Consider the following 21653-nt stretch of genomic DNA (forward strand, 5'->3'; position numbering starts at 1 on the left):
TTTCCTTGCTCATGGCTCCTGTCTCCCTTCTCAAAGTCTACCACCTAGAATCTTCTCTCATCTCTGAACACCTGTCTCCCTCTTATAAGGAACCTGTGATAACATTGAGCCCATCCAGATAATTCAGTGTAATCTTCCCATCTCAAAACCTTTAATTTAACTACACCTATAAAGTTTTTTTTTCCATTTTTTTTAACGTTTACTTATTTTTGAGACAGAGAGAGACAGAGCACGAATGGGGGAGGGGCAGAGAGAGAGGGAGACACAGAATCGGAAGCAGGTTCCAGGCTCTGAGCCATCAGCCCAGAGCCCGACGCGGGGCTCAAACTCGCGGACCGTCAGATCGTGACCTGAGCTGAAGTCAGACGCTCAACCGACTGAGCCACCCAGGCGCCCCTATAAAGTTTTTTTTTAAGTGTAAGGTAACATATTTACAAATTCTGGGGATTAGGACGTGGAGATTTGGGGGCCATTATTCTATCTACCACGCGTAGTTTCTTAAACTTGCTAAAATACTTTATCTGTTGCTATGCAGTTTTTCTTGGACCCCATCCTTGCTCCTGAGTTTACTTTTTCTCTTGCTAATTTGGATGCTGCACTGATTCTTTCAGTAAGAGTCTGTGCCTGGTAGAGCCCCCTGACTATATGGATCGGAAAATGTGTTGTCATTGCTACCCATTCACTCATACTTTGTATTGACCATACTGTGATTTTACTCTGTCCTCAGCCATTCTTGTGAGTCAGGCCAGACCAATCAGAGAGCATTGTTCTTGATTAGGCAGGTGTCCTGTCAATGTCAAAAAGATATACTGATACTTTTGATGAGATTATTGAAAGAGATCCATCCTAGGGGGATTTAAATCAAAGATGACTGCTGTCTTGAGAATGGAAACTATCTGGTAATGGAGCCAACACTCCAGAGAACAGTTAAGGATGGAAAGAAACCTCGCTTTGTGACCCTAGATCAAGTTACCAGAAGCCAAAAATTCCCCTAGACTTTTCAATTAGATGCTCCAATAAATTTTCTTCTTTGTTTAAGCCAGTTTGCCTAATTTTATCTTTACTTGAAATAAAAAGAAACCCATAAATGTATTAAAGTCATTATTTACATGCTGATGTATTTTATAGTATTTTAATGTTTTTAACATTTATTTATTATTGAGAAACAGAGAGACAGAGCTGGAACAGGGGAGGGACAGAGAGAGGGAGACACAGGATCCGAAGCAGGCTCCAGGCTCCGAGCTGTCAGCACAGAGCCCAACGCAGGGCTCGAACTCACAGACCGAGAGATCATGACCTGAGCCGCAGTTGGACCCTCAGTCGACTGAGCCACCCAGACGCCCCATGTATTTTATAGTATTTTAAACAACCATCAGTTAATTTTAAGGGAGGGAAAAAAATGAAACCCCATAGTTTGCATATCTGTTAATACTGATTCAGAGATCCATACCGTCGATTTCTCTCCTAGTATGGCCACAGTTCTAAAAAGCTTAAAATTTGAACAAAAGAAAACTAAAAGATGGAAAGGATCAAGGGCCCCTTCAGAGATAGCTCAGAGCTCACCATAATCATATTTGGCAGTTTGGCTTCCATTTGTCCCTGGGAATGATTCTATAACCTATTCCTGCCAGGTTCTCCAAAGTCAGTAAAGAAAGCTGTAAGAGGAAGAAAACATTTTCTAATTATTGTGTGGCAATGGGCCAGCTGTGTATCCTTGGAAACTCTATAAATTTTCTGGTCTTTCTATTTCTCCATTCCTTACAGAGCTCTTTTTGATGTCTAGGAGCAGTCTGTGAGTGAATGTGAAGAGAAAGGCTGAGTATTCATTCTTCCCTGGTTCTTCCATTAATGGAATTGGAAAAAAACAAAACACAAAAAACAAAACAAAAAACCAAAACAACAAAAAACCCCCAAACTTCAAGATATATGTGTTTTACTGCTAAAAACTAATTGCAACTTTTTGGAAGATACATTAAGTTTTAGGAGAAAGTTTGAAACTTAGCAAAGTTGTGCAAGTGTTGGAAATATGTTCTGATTGAATATGTGTCTATTTTGATTGGTCAGTGGTCCTGGAACACTGTTAAATGCCTGCAATGTCATACTTGGGCAGGGGCGAGTAATCACATACTCCTAGCTTCCATAAAGTTATATGCTCAGCCATTGATTAAGTAGCATTTGTCATGGTAACATCAATGGCTATCCCAGTATGCTTAACATGTTCAATGATGCTTTAAACATACGTGGAAAGAAAACATTAGAAATGAAAGCATACACACACACACACACAGATATACACACATAAACATTCATATACATGTAAATATTAGCATATGATATATTTTATATACAAAGTTATATATTATAATACACATAAATATGCATACATAGGCACATATATACACATGCATTTTTTACCTCATCTTCAAAAGGAAATGGTTGCTTTCACAGAATACAAAAATAAACAGAAATATAAATGTAGGGAAATTGAAAATAAATTGCAAAGACACAGCAATGCATATATATTAGCATTAACAACATGCAATATAGAAAAGGAGAATTCCATATTTTGTCAGCATACAGAGCCCAGTACACCCAAGAGAGACTTAATTAAGAAGCTTCTAAACTGCAAGTTTATTAAATGAGCATACTGAAGAAGCTAAATCTTCACTTTTAAATACAATTTAGGAATCCTACCCTGCTGTTACTCACAGTTATGATCGTTTGTTTATCAGGAGTCTGCAATTTACAGTTGCTACTTATACATTAGATGGTATTACATTTTAAATGTGTTAATTTTTTTCTGGACCAGAAATATTCCACTGGCATTTATTTATTAAGCATCAATATATAGATTTGCAAATATTATTTTTATTATAATTTAGAAAAGTCGTTTGCAAGACATTTGAGAAACATAAAAACTTAAAACCTACAAATGACCTCACCAGCCAGGGAGAATAACAGTTATAACATTTGCATATCTTCATTGTCTTACGTAGATGGGTGCACACACAATTATGGAGACACAAATACACACACTCACATATTCACATGCATATGTATACACAGCCACGTACTATGCTGCAAGCTGCCAACTTTTTTACCTTGTTAAATTTGGGAGAGGACAGAAGACTTTATCTTTGGGACATACAAATACTTTGTGTGGTAAAATTCTCAATAAACCCTTAGCTATTAAAAGATAAAGATCTTACTATGGGCATTGAAAGTTTGAGATTATGAGGAACTATAAATTTCTGAAAAACAATATAGAAATAAATCTCTCTTCCGTGGTTGAATTTAAGGGTATATAATGGTGAGGTAGCCCAGAGACTTGAGCTGAAGAGAAAACAGATTTTGACTTTGCCCTCTCTTTGGCGGAGATGTGTTGTTGTCTCTGAACACCCCTTTTCTTCCTCTTCAGTAGCAGAATTTCAAATTTATTCAGGGAGGCACATGGTCCTGCAGCTAAAAGGGCCATTTAAATAAGATCTGGCCAATGAGATGTAAAAAGACATATTATGTAGCCCTACAAAGGAAATCTTCATCCAAGTGAAAGAGCAAAACCTTTTTCCTCTTTCCTCCTGGGTAGAATAGGAAAATGATCCCTGGAATTCAAATATCCTACTTGGAAACATTGGGGAAGGGGGCCTGCTTTATGCCTGCGAAGCCATAAGGTCTTCATCTTCCATCCCAGCCCTAGACTGCTGCCTCCTGAGCTCTCTCACACTGTTATCTGGGGGGTTACTGTCAGAGCAGAATTCATTTCATGACTGACAAATTCTCACCATGGTAGAGAAAACTGGAGGGAAATTATTTAGGGGCATGGGCAGTTTGTTTAGGGAGAGGTAGTCTGACTGTTGACAGATGACCCAATGTCGAGGAGACAGATGGGATCAGGAAGGTTTCAGTCTCAGTCCACAGGAGCTGTGGTGCCAGTAGCTAATTTGAAGGGGTGTCCCCCCACATTATAATTTCCTTTTTTTTTAATCACCAAGACTTCAGTGTAATATATGGAAATGGTTATATTCTGTTATTAGTTATAGTTTAGAAAATTAAGGAATATCACCTTAATTTTTACAATATTTACAATATGGAGAGGCAGTTGCAAAGAAATGAAAGGTTATCTAGTAATTGCAAGAGTGAGCCAACATGAGGTGACTGGCTGAGTGGAAAACGAGCATGAACTTGTGGAACATTCAAGCATTTCTCTCATATTCTCAGAAATAATTGTTGAGGGGCACCTGGGTGGCTCAGTCGGTTAAGCGTCTGAGATCACGGCATGATCTCATGGTTCATGGGTTCGAGCCCTGCATCGGACTCTGTGCTGACAGTTCAGAGCCTGAAGCCTGCTTCAGATTCTGTGTCTCCCTCTTTCTCTGCCCTGCCCTGCTCATGCTCTCTCTTTCTCTCTCTCAAAAATAAATAAATTTTTAAAAAAGAAAGAATTGTTAGGGGACCCCAGTAAAAATCTGGATTTTGTAACACAGGATAACTTGTTTTCCAGTGGAATGGCAATAGAGAATGACGGTTCTGAAGATGAAACAGTGGAGATGTGGAGTTATTAATGCATATCCATAAAACCCATAGGAGAGCTTTGAAACCCTATTAGTTGTTGGAGTAGTAGTTTTAAATGTTTTCTTTTCTTTTTTCTTTTCTTTTTGTTTCTTATTTATTTTTTAAGTTTATTTATCTATTTTGAGAGAGAAAGAGAGAAAGGCAGAGAGAGAGGAAGAGAGAATCCCAAGCAGACTCCACCCTGTCAGAGCAAAGCCTGACCCGTGGCTTGATCTCATAAACCGTGAGATCATGAGTTCAGATGCTTAAAACCAACTGAGCCACTCAGGATCCCCTACATTTATTGTAAAGAAAGGTTATACATAGTCTAAATAGTCTTCCCCTGAAGACTTACTTCATAAAATAAACACCTAAGTTCCTCATCTATGTTTTCTAGGGAATGAGCTTAATCTCTTCAGCCATGTATACTGATATTGAAAAAGGAAAAGTTCGACATTTTTAGACTTGTAGGGAATGAACATAGCATGATACAAGACAAGGACATATCTAGCAATTCTGACAATTCCATGGTGGCTTTTAAATGCAGTGAGTTGGGGCGCCTGGGTGGCTCAGTCGGTTGAGCGTCCGACTTCGGCTCAGGTCATGATCTCTCGGTCTGTGAGTTCGAGCCCTGCGTTGGGCTCTGTGCTGACAGCTCAGAGCCTGGAGCCTGTTTTGGATTCTGTGTCTCCATCTCTCTCTGCCCCTCCCCTGTTCATGCTCTGTCTCTCTCTGTCTCAAAAATAAATAAATGTTAAAAAAATTAAAAAAAAATAAAATAAATGCAGTGAGCAACAATTAAGAGGACTACAAGACCTGAAAGTTGAAATCAGTTGATAAGTAAAAGAACACAGGAAGAGAATTAGAAACTATATGAAGTAAAGAATAAAAACGAAAATCTAACATATGTTAAGGGGTCACTTGAAAAGCCAGAAAAAGACATTTTCATTCTTGAAGAAAACCTCTGGAACAGAACAAAAAAAAATTTTTTTCAGAGTGCTAAAACCATAATTTGATAAAGCTAAAACACATTTTTGAATATTTTTTGTACAAAAAATTCTTCCAAAGCAATGTTTCTCATTTTTTATTGTGTTAACATTATTTTAAGTATCCATAAGCTTTCCTTTGGCCAAATAATTTACTTCAAATGCTGTTTTGTATCTTTAGCTGTGTATCATTTATATTATTTCTAACACTTTAATTTTGGTGGTCAATATTTTAGGCTAAAATTAATTACTGATTTTTTGAAGAGTTTTTCATTTATTACTTTTTTAAGACATACTTTTTTCAAAAGTTGTCTATAGTAAAGAGAAGAAAAGGTAATTTGTCTTTTTAAAATTTAGACTACTTAAACTTTGTCAAGCTATCTCTTTTTTAAAATTTTTTTAAATGTTTATTTTTGAGAGACAGAGAGAGAGGATGAGCAAGGGACAGGTGGAGAGAGAGGGAGACACAGAATCCAAAGCAGGCTCCAGGCTCTGAGCTGTCAGCACAGAGCCTGATGTAAGCCTTGAACCCACAAACCATGAGATCATGACCTGAGCTGAAGTAGGACGCTTAACCAACTGAGCCACCCAGGCGCCCCTGTCAGGCTTTTTTCATGGTAGAAAGAAGGAAAGGAAAAGGAAGAAAGAAAGAAAGAAAGAAAGAAAGAAAGAAAGAAAGAAAGAAAGAAAAAGAAAGAAGAAAGAAAGAGAAAGGAGGGAGGGAGGGAAGGAAGGAAGGAAGGAAAAGAAAGAAGGAAGTTGAGGTTTGCATTATTCTAATTCTTGTAAATAGTAACAAACAGCAACAAGGAAAATGTTTCACTCTTAAGACCACTATTTGGGGCCTAGGTACCAATTGCTACTAGATGAGTCATCAGGCATTGTTTTTAGGATTCTGGGGGGTTGGAAGGAAAATATTTACATTACATATACATCTTTTTAAAAATAAGATACCTTTAGAGTACCAATGCTAATTCATGACCTGAGAGCTTTTACTTCATTTCTTCTATGTAACAACAAAATCTCCTGTCTTTCACACTGGGAATTCTGGTTCACAAGGATACTGGATATAAGACAATTAGAATATTCTACATTTATTTCCTTTATAACTACTTTATACACATAACCGTCTGAGAATAATATGGATTACCACCACAAAATATGATTATGAAACAGTTAAAACAATTTTGCATGTACTCTCCCCATGCTCCCCCCTTTTTTAGGTTTGTAATATAGCTACTATTACAGATCGTATTGACTATATCTTACAGCCTTTCTTTAACCCTTTTATAATCCTAGTTCTTGAGGAACTATGTATTTAATGCTCATCACCAGTTTCCATGTAAATATCTCTCTACTACTTTTGATGCCTAAAGTTGATCTTATAGTAGATATTTCAGGAAAGGTCACTGTAACAATATTCTCCAAGGTCTGCCATTTTGATAACGTTTTGCTTCTGCCCTCTGTACTTGAAGATCATTTTTGCTATGCTAAAAATGTCTTTGGTTTACATTTTCTTTCCTGGAATATCTTAAATACATTACTCATTTTCTTTGATGATAGAGAGTTGCTGTCAAAAGTTCTGATGATAGGGGTGCCTGAGTGGCTCAGTTGGTTAAGCGTCTGACTTCGGCTTAGGTCATGATCTCACAGTTAGTGAGTTTGATCCCCCCATCAGGTTGTGTGCTGACAGCTCAGAGCCTGGAGCCTGCTTTGGATTCTGTGCCTCCCTCTCTCTCTGCCCCTCTCCTGTTTGCACTCTCTCTGTATACACATATCAAAAATAAACAAACATTAAACAAAGATTTTTAAAGTTCTGATGATAATCTAATTTTATTTCACATATAAATCACAGAATAATTTTGCTGAATTCCCCATGGTATATTTTATTTTTCTTGAAGTCCAGGAATTTTATAAATTGTTCTGATGTTGGTCTTTCTGGATTAATATTATCAGGTACAAAGTGAATTCTTTCAATATGTATTTTCAAATCCATGTGTTTGTTTCAAGAACAATGTATGGAGTTATAGGTCTTAATATTGTTTCTGCTCCCTTGTTTTGGTTTTGCTTTTCAGGGACTCCTATATTCACATGTTGGGTCTACTTTGCCCACCTCCATGTTTTGTCCCTTTCTTTCAAAAATTTTTTTTTTATCTTCATTTCCTTTTTTTTTTAAAAAAACCTTTCATTTTCTTTACCTTTGTAATAGTCCCAAGGAAGGATATTGTTTCATTTTCTCTTGAGTTTCTACCAGCTTAGTCTTCATATCTAAAAATTTTCCTTATATTTAGATTTTTCCTTAACTTCTATCACTGATTTCTGAGTTTCTCAAATTCATGTTTCTGTTGTTCTTTTATGTCCTGAATCTTTTTTTAATGTCTTTTTCTTTAAGCCACCCTAACTTTAATGTCTTTTAACTTATTTTGGAATAGTATGTAATAGTTTGGGGGTTTTTTAAAGGGTTTCCTGAGTGGTTCAGTGGGTTGATTTAGGGTCAGGTCATGATCCCAGGGTCATGGGATCCAACCCATGTTGAGATTCTCTCTCTCTCTCTCTCTCTCTCTCTCCCTCTGCCCCTCTTCCCTGCTTGAGCGCTCTCTCTAAAAATAAATAAATAAATAAATAAATAAATAAATAAATAAAATGAATAAAGTGTGCTGTTATAGCATGCTCTCCTTGCCCTTACAAATTTTATGTTACTCTTCTTTATTCTTGTAATGTAACTTTATACGGTAATTTACATTGATATATTTATGTTGCATATTTTATGTGAATTTACTTTATCTGCATTTTTAGAATAGAGCTTAGTGAAAATAGCTTGCTAACTTTAAAGAGTTCTCAATTCATGTAAGCTAAAATGCATGCCCAAAAAATAAAAAAAAAAATTGTAAGACGTATAAACAAAGTGGCATGCATTGTCTATAGGAAGTTGGTTGTTTATGGAAGGAAGAGGAATAAAAACAGGGATGGAAATAAGGAAAATAAACACATAAATAAAAAAAAAGAAGAAAGCCTCTTGTGGACAAAGGACGATAATGCCATGAATTAAGGAGCATCATTAGTGCCATCTTTTGCACCTGAGGTCCTCCCACAACAAGAGGACTTTATGAAGAGAATGTGTGTTTATTGTATAAAAAAAGGAAACCATAGGAAAGATAAAATTTAAATCACCTTTAATTCTATCACTTAGGGATAATCACCAGGTACATTGTGAAACACTTTTCTTGTCTTTTGTCCTGTGTGGATGTATGTGTGTATTATGCAATATTCATAGTCTATGCTCTCTCTGTTCACATGAGAATCCATAATTCTAATCACTCTATAAAGTTCATGTCTTTTCAATTGACATTATTTAATTTCTGAGTTCTCTAATTCCTGTTTATGTTCTTGACATATTTTCTTGAATAATTTTCTTAACTGTTTTTAATCTTTTTTCAAGTAGTATGTATGTAATAGTTTTGATTTTGATTTATTTATTGTTTTTAATGTTTTTTTTATTTTTTAGAGGCAGAGACAGACAGACAAAGTATGAGCTGGGGAAGGAGCAGAGATAGGGAGACACAGAATCTGAGGCAGATTCTAGGCTTTGAGCTGTCAGCACAGAGCCCGGCACAGGGCTTGAACCCACAACCCACTAGATCATGACCCGAGCGGAAGTCGGATGCTTAACTGACTGAGCCACCCAGGTGCCCTTAGCTTTTATTTTTAGAAGTAGTCATTACAGCATGTTTCCACTGTATTTAGGAATATTGGAACTTATTTTGTTCCTTTTGTAACTTTATACGGTATTTTACCTTGATACATTTCTAGTGCTTATTTTATTTGAGTTTACCTTATGTGTATTTTTAGAACGAGGCTTGGTGTAGAGAGCTTGCCAACTTCAAAGAATTCTCCATTGATATGAACCAAAAAGGCTTTTTGAAGTATACCTTCCAAATCATAATTAATAATAACAATATAGGTGTTGGTTATATGTTGTTATAATAATTTAACACTTGTTACTTAAAATTTACATCATGAATATTACTGATTGATGCCAATTTTTGCTATTATATAGCTGTGATTGGCATTCTTGGGCATAGATATTGGCCTAAGCAACCAATTAGTTCTTCAGAATACATTCCTAGAAATTGAATTATAGTCATAGGGCATGTATTTCCTTATTTTTAATCAGAAATGTTAAAAGTTTGCAAACCATCAAGGTGTTCATTTCACCACTGTCATCGATAATTTGTCAATTTCATAGGCTAAAAATTGTATCTTTATTTTAATATTATTTCTTTGATGAAGAATAAAATTAAACTTAATATTTTATTGATATTTTAATTATGAATTATTGGTTTTGTAATTTATTTTATAAATTATTTTTCACATCCACAACACCCCAAATCTATCTCACTAAATGGCCCTTCCATCCACTCAGCTCCTATATGACGAAACCATGACTCAATTGCTTCTCACTCTCAATTACCATTTATATTTAGTCCTTTCCCAAGTTCTCCAGATTATGCCTTCAAAAAATATATGTATAAAATCTGCCCAGTTTTCTCCATGCTCATGGCTAACATTTTAATCTCAGCTACCTGGTCTCTGAGTTTCTCTCCCACCTCTACCATTTTCCACAATGCAGTCACTGTGATTTGCAAATATGATTATCTCTAATGCTTTATGGCTGAAAGACTTTCCCAAACACAAGATGTTGTACTAGCTCTTTTATGACATTCTTATTTTTATTAGATTACAATAAAATACATTATGTTTTCTTCATCATTCTTTTCTAGAAATACAGAAATTTGGGGTTGTATTTTTCCTTTGATATGAGATAACTTATTTAAATTTCCTGGTGGAAGAAATTCTTTATTACTATTACTAGTAATTGAGAACTAATTGCATTGTAGTCTGATAATATTGTTTGTATTCTTGTTTTTGGAGTTATTTGTAACCTAACATATAGATGATTTTAGTAGATGTTTATGTACACTTGAAAAACAAGGCATATCCTGTACTCTGAGGAAAAAGTGCTTATTATATATCTGTAGACTCTATCTTACGGTTTTCAGGTCTTCTGTGTCCTTGCTAACATTTTGTTCTCTTGATGTATTTAGATCTGAGCAAAGTGTGCTAAAGTTTCCTATTTTTAATATGTGTCTGTTTCTCCTTTCATGTCCTATCATTTCTGCTCTATGAAAGCTGTACTGATATTTGGTGAATAGATATTAATATCTTCACTGTGAATGGTAGCCTTTAGCATTATAGAGTGTCCTACTTTGTATTAATTCTTCTTGGCCTGAATTCTACCTTGTTTTAGATCAAGATCATGGCCCCCACTTTCTTCTTACTTGCCTTTATTTGATATATTTTTGCTCCTACTTTTATCTTTCACCTTTTCAATTCACTTTATTTTAGTTATGTCTTTTGCATACAACATAAAGTTGAATTCTGCTTTCTTATTTAATCTGAAAATCTTTTTCTTATATTATGTAAGTTAAGCTCACTAACATATATTGATACAACTAATATGTTTGTCTCAGTTCTATAGTAGAGTATTATATTTTATAAATGTATGCATGTAGGTATGCCATTATATTAGCTGTTTGCTTTGCTATTTTTTTCTTTATTGTTTTCTTTGCTATTTGGAAAGGTTTGGACTTTTTTAATCGTTAGTTTTATACTGATACCTTCCTACAATACTTTTATCCACAACTTTGTGCTGAAACTATTTGTGTTTTCCTATTATCAGTATTAATGTCAGAAAGTAACTGTTTTATTTCCCCTTTGTTAGTATAATCTTAGTGTTGATGTTTGTTGAACAAAATATACTTAAGCTTCTAGTTCTTATCAGTGTTATATGTTTTCACTCCTATTACCGGTGAGTCAATCATCAAGTTTATTCCACTTACATTTACTCTATGCCTCTTCTTCCCATGTTTTAATTGGTTCCATTATTTTTCTGACATCAGATCCTGTAGTATTCACACTGCATTCTGTCATTTTTATCTCAATCGTTTAGTCTGTAAATGCTTACTGCCAAGCCCCAAGACCTTATATGAAGGAGCTTCTCCACATATTATGTTTTTCTGAAGCTCTTTCTGTAGTATATTCCTCAGGAAAGGTTTATCAGAATAACATTCTTTCAAGTATTGCATGTTCATAAATCTTTGTAGCCTAGATATCAAAAGGATGTTTGGCTGGGTATAAAAACCTCTGTTCGTGTCTTTTTTATTCCTTGAGTACTTGAACAAAGTTACTTTATTGTTTCGTAGTTTAAAATGTTGATGCTGAGAAATTTGATGTTACTTTCATTTTATTTCCTTTATTTTTTAGTTGATTTGTATGTGTGTGTGTTGGTGTCTGGATTTCCAAAGGTAATTTTTCCTTATCTTTAAAGTCTAATAATTTTACTAGGCTCTGTCTTGGTTTTCACTGCTCTGGTTCCATCTACTCAAAGTCTTCTTGATTTTTTCTAGAAAAATTTTATTGAACTGTGGTTTTAAATTTTTTTTCTGTTTCAGTACTTTAGTGTCCATCTTTAAGAACAACTTATTAAATACTTAATTAAATATTTAACTTTGTAGGTTTTCTCCATCAGTTTTTCAAATCCTTTTATTATCTTTCTTTATCTTTTTGTTCTCTTTTCATTTGTTAGCTATTTATCTTACCTCCTTTATGGTGTTCTGTTTGGTGTCTATTCACTTCAGTGTTCTGCTTACTTTAGTTTTATTTCTGAATATTTTTCTTTTCTTTTGCCAATTTTTCCTTCAGATCTTCCTATCATCTAGCCATGTAAGTTCTGAGATTTAAAATTTCTTAATTGTGCTATTCCTCAAAAATTTCTACTATTTTCTTTATATAACTTAGAAATATTATGTTAGTGTTCCCATCTGTTTAGAGGCCATGTTTTATTCCTGATGTGTTCTTATTGTCTGTTGAAACACATCACTATTTTTGCAACAACTTTTGTTGGAGTGAGATTGTATTTTTCCCCCACACTTAAAAAATATTTATTTATTTTGAAAGAGAGTAAGAGAAAGAGAGAGAGAGCACAAACAGGAAAGGGACAGAGAAAGTGAATCCCAAGCAGGTTCCGTACTGATAGCAGGGAGGTGGGGCTCAAACTCACGACTATGAGATCATGACCTGAGTGAAAATCAAGAGTCAGAAGCTTAACTGAGCCACTCAGACATCCCCCTCCCAACATTTTTAAAAAGGATAGATTTCCTAGGCTGTTAGAAAGAGGCTCCTTGGAAGGGGAGTAGGCAATAGTGTAACTTTTCCAATATTATGGTGCTGTGGTCTAAATGTTTGTGTCCCCTTAAACTGATATATTAAAAGCTTAATCCCTAATGATGATCGTATTGGGACATGAAGCTTTTAGGGGGTGCTGAAGTCATAAGGGCAAAGCCCTCATGAATGGGATTAGTGCTTTATAAAAGAGGCTCCAGAGAGATTCCTAGCACCTTCCACCATATGAGGACACAGCAATAAAGTGCCAGCTACAACCAGAGAGAGAACCCTCCCCTGACCATTCTAGCACCCTGATCTGGGCTTTCACCTACCAGAACTGTAAGAAATAAATTTCTGTTGTTTAAAGCTACACAGTCTATGGTATCTTGTTGTAGCAGACTGAATGGACTGAGACATAATAGTTCAAGGGTTTGCTCTTTTGCTGTTACCAAAGGTGCTGAAAATATAGCCTTTCCATATAGATTTGTCTGCTCAGGAAGATTTTCAGACCTCAGAGCTACACATAGCCCATAAGCTCTACAAGCCTTATCAACCTGGATGGTGCTTTCAGTATTGGGTGTTATATTCTGCTTCAAAGTGCCCTTTGGAAACTATGTCCTCCTTTCCAATCCCTTCCACCATCTGATACTTCAACCTCTATTTATTTCAGTCATTTCTGCTCAATTTTATTTCTGTCATTAGGTGTGTTTGTTCTTCCCAGTTTTCCCAGAGGGAGTTGTGTCCTTCCGGAAGTCAGAAGAGGTTGAGGAGGGGGTTACTGAATACTTAACTAATTCTCAAGGCCATGAATGTTCCTTTTCCCCTTGGTTTGTGGTATGTGCTATAATAGTTTTTCATTCTTAGCTTGTCCCACAGCACATCTGCTGATGTGTGTAGGTCTTTGTACTAGTTTAGCCATGTACGTCTATATTTTGTAGTTTCTTTACGTTAATAACTTGTAAAATTATAGAACATTATAATTTTAGATTTGAAAGAGTCTTGAGGTAACCCCTACAATAATAACTAATTTTCCAGATTAAAAAAAGAAAATCTCAGATCTTCTCATGCTCACAAGATTTATAGCTATTACCACACATTGTAATATTTAATCACCTCCACAATATTACATTGTATCTCAACTCAGCAAATAGATAGGAAGTACCTCAAATTTGAGGACAATGTCTCATTCATCTTTGGAATCTTTTATAGTTATCTGGGATGAAGCTATGGGTATACGGGGAATTTACAAGGTACTTAATGAGGTGAAGTAAAATAAACAAATTTGATTATTCTATATTTATTGAGAACTTCCTATGTCTAAGAGGTTGTAGACACTTCTTAGGTAAGAAAGATTCTTTTAATACCCTGGTTTATTAGAGCTTATATTGTCCCACAAGTAGGCAGACCATGAAAAATGAACATGACAAACGTGTAAATTATGTAGAATGTTAAAAGATTAAGAGCATGTGGAGCACAGAAAGAGAGATGTGGAATGGAGAATATAATTTTTAATAGTATAATCATCATGAAAATAGTGACATTTGAGGCAGACTTAAAGCAAATGAAAGACCTGATCATGAAGATACTTGGGGAATGTTCTAAGCCAAAAGAATGGACAATGCCAAAGCCCTACGATGATAGCATATCTGCAGAAAAGAACAGTAAGGAAACTAATGTGGCTGAAGACACAGCGAACCAGGAAAAGAATTATAGGACTTCACCTAATTGACAGGCTGGTGAGAGGGGGTGCTGTATAAAACAGAAGCTGGAGTTAGATCATGTTAGTTTCAGATGCCATGGTAATGATTTTGGCTTCCAACCTGAAAGAGGGAGGAATTACAGAGCTTAGGTAATAAGGAATATCATGATCCAGCTATGTTTTAAAAAAAAAATTACTCCGACAGCTGTGTTGAGAATGCATGATAGGAGAAGGAAAGGTGGCAACAGGAAGACCAGTTAGGAGACCACGCCAGTAATGCCAGTGAGAGGATGGTGGCTTGACCAGGTGATAGCAATTGAGGTGGGACAAACTGGTCAGTTTATAGGCAGAACCAACACGATTTTTAAATATATTACACAATGTGAGAGAATCAAGGATGTCCTAAGGTTCTTGGCTTTAGCAACTGATAGGGTTTGTTTATTCTGGTTTCCTCAGGACTTTCCCAGCTGTAGCAGTGAAAGCCTTTCATCCTGAGAATTCCCTCAGTCCCCAGCAAACTTGGATAGTGGGTCCCCCTAGCAACCAAAACAAAAGCATTGCAGTCCCCTGAAGCTCTAAGTAGAGTGGATTTTTGTGGGAAAGCCAGCAGTCCAGTTTGGGACACATTAAGTTTGAATTATCTACGATAGTTCTGAGTGGAGACATTGAGCAGGTGGTTGAATATACACATGTGGAGTTCAAGAGAATGGTCTGGACTGGAGATACAAATTTGGGAGTTCTTGACTTACAGATAATGTGTACATTCCTGGGTCTGGATAAGGCCATCAAGAGAATAAGTGAAGATAGTGGCAAAAATCCAACATGAAGAGGATCGAAGAAGAGAAGAATTGGGCACAAGAAGATTGAGAAGGAAAAAGCACGGAGGTGGGATAGAAACCAAAAAATTGTGGTGAGCTAAAAACCAAGAGAAGAAAGCGTACTAAGGAGGGGGTGAATGATCAATGGTGTAAATAAATGTCAATGAAGAGTCTAGTAAGAAGAGGGCAGAGATCATGACTACTAAATTTAGCAACATGGAGGTGACCCTAAAAAGCAAGGTCTGGGTGATGTGGTGGACACAAGACCATAATTGGAAAGGGCTACAGGGAAAGGTGGAGAGGAATTAAAGACAGCAGATATGTGGCATTACTTCAAGGAGTTTGTGGTAAATTTTCAGAGAATCGGGGAAGCAGCTGGCAGAGAATTTAGGTTAAGAAAATATTTTCAGGTAAGGGAAATAATATCACGTTTGCATATTACTGGTAATGACCTAGTAGAGAGAGAAAAACTGATTGTATTTTCTCTCAATACAATCAGAAGAAGGAGAAGAAATGTAAGGGATTTTCTTAAGTACATGAAAGGATAGATTCCACAACAAAAACAAGTTACTAGACAAATGCAGCTTTAAACTGCCTACAGAAGACTTTTACCAAAAAATGAGATGAAAGCAAATGAAATGAAATAATGTGATATGATATGAAAAAGAAAATGACAGTAAAACAGGCAGGAGGTTTTCAAAATATTAACTACTGAAGTTTGTGCTATAATCCCCTAGGTGAAATTTTAATCTATCAATATGCTAGTTCAAGACCAAATTGTTTAGTGAAGAGAATGACCCAAAGGTATTGCATAATCTTCATTCTCCACAAAATATTTGCTTGCCATTTACTAAGGTAGAAAAAGGCACTACCAGTAAGTAGTTTAGAAGGCTTTCCAACCAATATGTATTGAAACAAAGATCAGTTTCAGAGCAAAAATTTCATTAACTCAATTATCTGCATTCTCAGCACTGTTTTCAATTAAGAAAATTATAATGTTTTCTGTATTGAATTGGGATGATATACTCTTCAGAACCTTCTTTGAACTCCCACTTTCATGGTCTACAATGATTCTACTGGATATAAATAGAGATGTACTGTTTTTTCCTTACATTACTTTTCTTCACTTCTCAGTTTCTTTATTATTTTTATTTGTACTTAATTTAATTTATTTATTTTGAGAGAGAGAGAGAGAAAGAGAGAGAGAAAGCATGACCAGGGGAGGGGTGGAAAGAAAGGGAGAGAGAGAGAATCCCAAGCAAGCTCTGTGCTGTCAGCACAGAGCCCAACAGGTCTCAAACTCACAAACTGTAAGATCATCACCTGAGCCAAAATCAAGGGTCCCTTGCTTAACGGACTGAGCCACCCAGGCACCCCGTTTCTTGGTTTCTTTAAAGTAACCATCAACACGTTTTGATATTAAAATCAAAGTCCATATAATTTTTTAGCTAAATAGTTCTTTAGGTTGCAACCCACTTTGCTAACTCACCTAAATGAAGAGGGGATTTTTTTAAATGTTTATTTATTTTTGAGAGACAGAGAGAGAGAACAAGTACGGGAGGGGCAGAGAGAGAGGGAGACACAGAATCCAAAACAGGCTCCAGGCTCTGAGCTTTCAGCACAGAGCCCCACTCGGGACTCAAACTCATGAATCCTCGAGATCATGACCTGAGCTGAAGTTGGATGCTTAACTGACTGAGCCACCCAGGCACCCCGAAGAGGGGATTTATCAGCAAAAGGCAGGGAGATGAAAACCAGACCAGATGACAGTAATTATAGAAGAGGTGCTAATTAACACTATCAAAATGAAACAAATGTGCTTTTGTTAATGTGTCACTTGCACACTCTTGCTCCCCAGCCTGAAGAAATATCCAGTATATGATGACACCATTGTGTTCTGTCATAATAGTGCTATTAATACATCTGAACGGAGACTAAGCAAGGTTTTGCAGCTCTCAGACAAAAGGTATGTCCTTTCATTTCCAGTTACTTTTTCCATTCTACTATTATTTTATTATAATTATTTAAATGTTTTAGGCCATAGTCTAAAATACAGACAGACATAGAAGTCCTAAATAGTTTATGTTATCTGAAAGGTCTAAATACATCTTATGAAATTGTATTATGTGACTTTTGTAATCCTGTTGAAATGCTTGAATCTGCCTTTTCATGCTGAATACAATGAATTTTATGAAGTCAGCCATAAGTATTGCTAGGTTTAAAAAGTAATCGGGAATGTTTAAAACCGGCAGCGGAGACTGCACGCTTTCTCTCTCTTCTCTCAAAAACATACCAGAGTGAGAAATAAGAACTAAAAATAGAGTGTATTCTATCCTTAATATAAGCGGAGAATGGCAATAATCACACACGCACATGGCCTCTGAAGAATATGGGCCAGATACAACAAAATTCGAAGCAAATCAACAGAGGACATAGAGTTTCAATATGTAGCCTCTTTTGTTTTTAATCTCTAGAGGATAATAAGTGAGGCAATTCCTGAGTGGTGCTACAGCAAATTTAGGATGAGGAAGGAGGACCTGAAAGGGGAGAGAAGTGAGCCAGGAGGAAAGCAGGAAGGCTCCCTGGGGCCTTATCCCCAGGACTGCCCTTCAGCAATGAGCAGTACACCCTGAAAAAGAAATCCCTGCCCCGGGTCAGGCACTTCAGAGAGTCTCCTGTGTCTTGTCTATCAGAAACATGCAAAAGCAGATTCATGAATACATGTATAGGCCCCTCTGTCATAGCGAGTTCGATGCTCAGCCCTGGCACCACACAATTAAACATGGGCTCTCGCGGCTGACACCATTCACTCTCTGGGACAACTCTTATTCACGGAATGCTCTCCTTTTTTAAGTTTATTTAGTTATTTTGAAGGAGAGGGGGATGGGAGAGGGACAGAGTGAAAGCAGAGAGAATCCCAAGCGGGCTCCACGCTGACAGCACGGAGCCTGCTGTGAGGCTCGAAATCACGAAGGGTGAAATGATGACTTGAGCCAAAATCAAGAGTATGACTCTTAACCGACCAAGCCACCCAGGAGCCCCTTGTTCACAACATTCTTGCTGAATGCATCTGTAAGCCTTGGTGACCTGCAGGTTGTGCCGTAAGGATGGGGGCAGTTTCAAGCTCAAGGAGGATTTTTGTAGCCAAAGCAACTAGGGAAGGGAAAGAGACAAATTAAGTAACTTGCAAATTCTTTCAGTTCAGATAGTATGAGCGTAATATTTCTTGTACAATATGTATTTCCCAATAGTGCCGACCTTCTATTTTCTCCCTCTTCTTCATGTTCTATCGCTTAGTTCCCCGGGGTACTTAGAGTTCCCGACTGCACTTTGTAACAGTCACACACAGGGACTGAGGGATATTTCACAACGTTAAACAACTTACATTCTTCTTATATTTATATAAATGTAGGTCTAGATGTAACAGGATACGTACAGATCCCTGGCATTGGTAGCTACATGGAAACTGAACACTAAGATTGTATTTTAATAACATATTTACTAAGATTTAATCGCTATAGAGAGTGGTTGCTGCTGGTCACACTAGATCAAGATTTTATCTCTTTTTATCTCATTTTATTTGAAAGAATTGAGCAACATACTGCTGTTTTTGGTTTTCTTTAGAACGTTTCAGCATTGGAGTATTGAAAGAACTGTATAGTTTTAGATTTTAAGAGACAGTGAAAGCCTGATATGAGTAGAGCAGTTTGGAGAAAACATTACAAAATATTTTAATTGTATCAATACAAGTTATATGTTACCCCATCATAAAGCTCAGATACGGTCCACATTTGTCAAACCACCAGAAAATAGGTATTGAGGCTGCGTGTGGGATCTTTCTACCATTGACTACAGTCATTTCAGGCTAAGCTCTTTCCTCAAAACAATTTTCAAGATTAAAAATAAAATAATTGAGATATAGTCCACTAAAAGGGAAAGTTTTAGCAGAATTCGTGTTTAAGGCAATATCTACTTTCTTGAAGGATATTTTGGGGAACACAAAAACCTCATTTATGTATAGGCAGACTAAGCACCCAACAAAAGCACTTGAGTCACAGGTCTTTCACTCACCACTTCTAGTCAGGCTGACATGTTCTCATGACCGTGAAACTACTGAGATCAGGAAGATGCTGGCAGATATACCCATGGCCGAGGACCGGGCTAAAGTGGTCAGAGAATGCATAAAGTATTAACGCTGTCTGCTCAAGCTGCCTCACCCACCGCCTCAACGTCCTTAGGAACACGGAATAGCCGAACAACGGAACATAAGCAATACACCTGCCCAGGCCTCTAGCTAAGAGTCTAATGGTCAACGGGGTTAACTGGGAGAGAGTCCAAGGAGGGTCCGCTCACAGGAATCTTCGCCCAATGCTGAGCTCCTCCACAGCCTTAAGAAGCTGGAAACAAAACACTGATGGGGCCAATGAAAAATTTCACTCAAGGGGAGAAAAACAACATAACAGATGACAGAAAAGTCAAGAAAACATTTTGGAACACTTATTCCAAAAAATAGAATGCACATTTATAAAATGTGCCTCTGAACCTTTAAGCAAATTTGAAAAGACGGACTCTGTGAATAATAAAATCTGTAAATAATACTACTTATGCCTTATCCTTTCTAGATCTATGGGTTCTATTATTGAATTACTCTTCTGAAACAATATTTAAAATATTAGTGATAGTATATACACTTATCTTTAGTATTTTTCTGTGAAACATAATGCAGAACACAAATAAAAATATATCAAAAATAGATGGTTAAAAATACAACAGGAAAATATGAAAACTCAAAGTAATGTGTACAGTATTAATATTGTAAAATTTTCAATGGTAGAACACTGAATTAAAACAGTGAGCATTTTTTATTCATAAAGGGCCATATGAAATTTAATTTTATGAACAGTTGTTCATGTACCAAATACCATAGCATCAATGCCATCAAGGTGATCGAAAGAACAAAGTTCTAACGAAAAATCAACTATGGTTTGAGATGATTGACCTCAGAAAGAAGCATAACTCCACCAAGGAAGATAAGTTGTCCTTTGTTCAGGAAAACAATAAAAGTTCAGTATATCTTATCACTTATCTAGGAAATCAGTACAGGATAAAATTTTGAGTCTGCAAACCCAGTATGTGTTTATTTAAAATTTGTAGAGTTGTAATGTTCTACTAATATGCTACGCAGTTGTTTCAAAGGACATGGATTATTGAGATGGAAGTTTTAACATTTTTCTCTCAGTTACCTGAATGTATCACCACAATTTGGAGACCACTGGGAATTCTGCAGTAATGGTGGCTACACTTGGGGTGAGCAGAGCATAACAGACAGAGTTGTGGAGTCACTGTGATGCATACCTGAAACTTACGTAACATTGTGTGTCAACCATTCTTCCGTAACCAACCAACCAGCCAACAAACAAAACTGTTTTGCAGAATGAACAGCAATTCATAATTATCTGTTGGTGTTGTATGAATAGAATATGTATGACTTTCACCATAGTAAAGGCTTAAAAAAGCAAAAAAAAAAAAAAAACCCAAACAAACCCATAATTATCTCAACTGATTATAAAAAAGACATTTATTAAAATTCATCTGTGTGCGTGTATATACCTAGAGCAAGTTTTAGGCCTAATAACTAAATACAATAAATAATCCTGTATAAATTAAACCCAAATACATTTATATGCAGTCACTGCTTTTTTTTTTTTTTTAAGTAAGCATTACATTCAATGTGAGGCTTGAACTCTGGACCATGAGATCAGGAGTAGTATGCTTTACCAACTAGGCCAGCCACACACCCATACACTCACTACTATTTTTCACTGTTGCTTCAGGAGACCTACTCTATAATAGGCATAAATATGGAAAGGATATGGTGAAAACTGTGTAATTTGTAAGTTACATAATACAAGGAAAATCCAAGAAAGTCTTCAGAAACAGTAAGAATTCAGTAAAAGAATTAATCCCAAAATAAATATACAAAATTATTATGTAAATATATCAGGAAAAGAGAGTTATCAACAATAGCAAATACGATAATAAAAAAGAACACAGAAACCATAAAACACTTCAAAATAAATCTATCAGGAATGAACTTAACAAGAAGTAGGCAATCGGAGCGCCCGGGTGGCTCAGTTCGTTAAGCCTCTGACTTCAGCTCAGGTCATGATCTCGCAGCTTGGGAGTTCGAGCCCTGAGTCGGGCTCTGTGCTGACAGCTCAGAACCCCAGGCCTGCTTCGCATTCTGTGTCTCCCTCTCTCTCTGCCCCTCCCCCACTCATGCTCTGTCTCTCTCTCCCAAAAATAAATAAACATTAAAAAAAAAAGAAAACAAGAGATAGGCAAAATTGTGTAAGGAAAACTTTTAAAAATTCA

General features: G+C 36.3%; 1 pseudogene; it reads left to right on the plus strand.

Moving 5' to 3' along the window:
- LOC106975174 (eukaryotic translation initiation factor 3 subunit E-like) overlaps window positions 1-21653 on the plus strand; it is a 98058-nt pseudogene that overhangs the window by 22551 nt on the left and 53854 nt on the right.

Source organism: Acinonyx jubatus, chromosome C2 (genome assembly GCF_027475565.1).
Source record: "Acinonyx jubatus isolate Ajub_Pintada_27869175 chromosome C2, VMU_Ajub_asm_v1.0, whole genome shotgun sequence".
NCBI classification, from domain to species: domain Eukaryota; kingdom Metazoa; phylum Chordata; class Mammalia; order Carnivora; family Felidae; genus Acinonyx; species Acinonyx jubatus.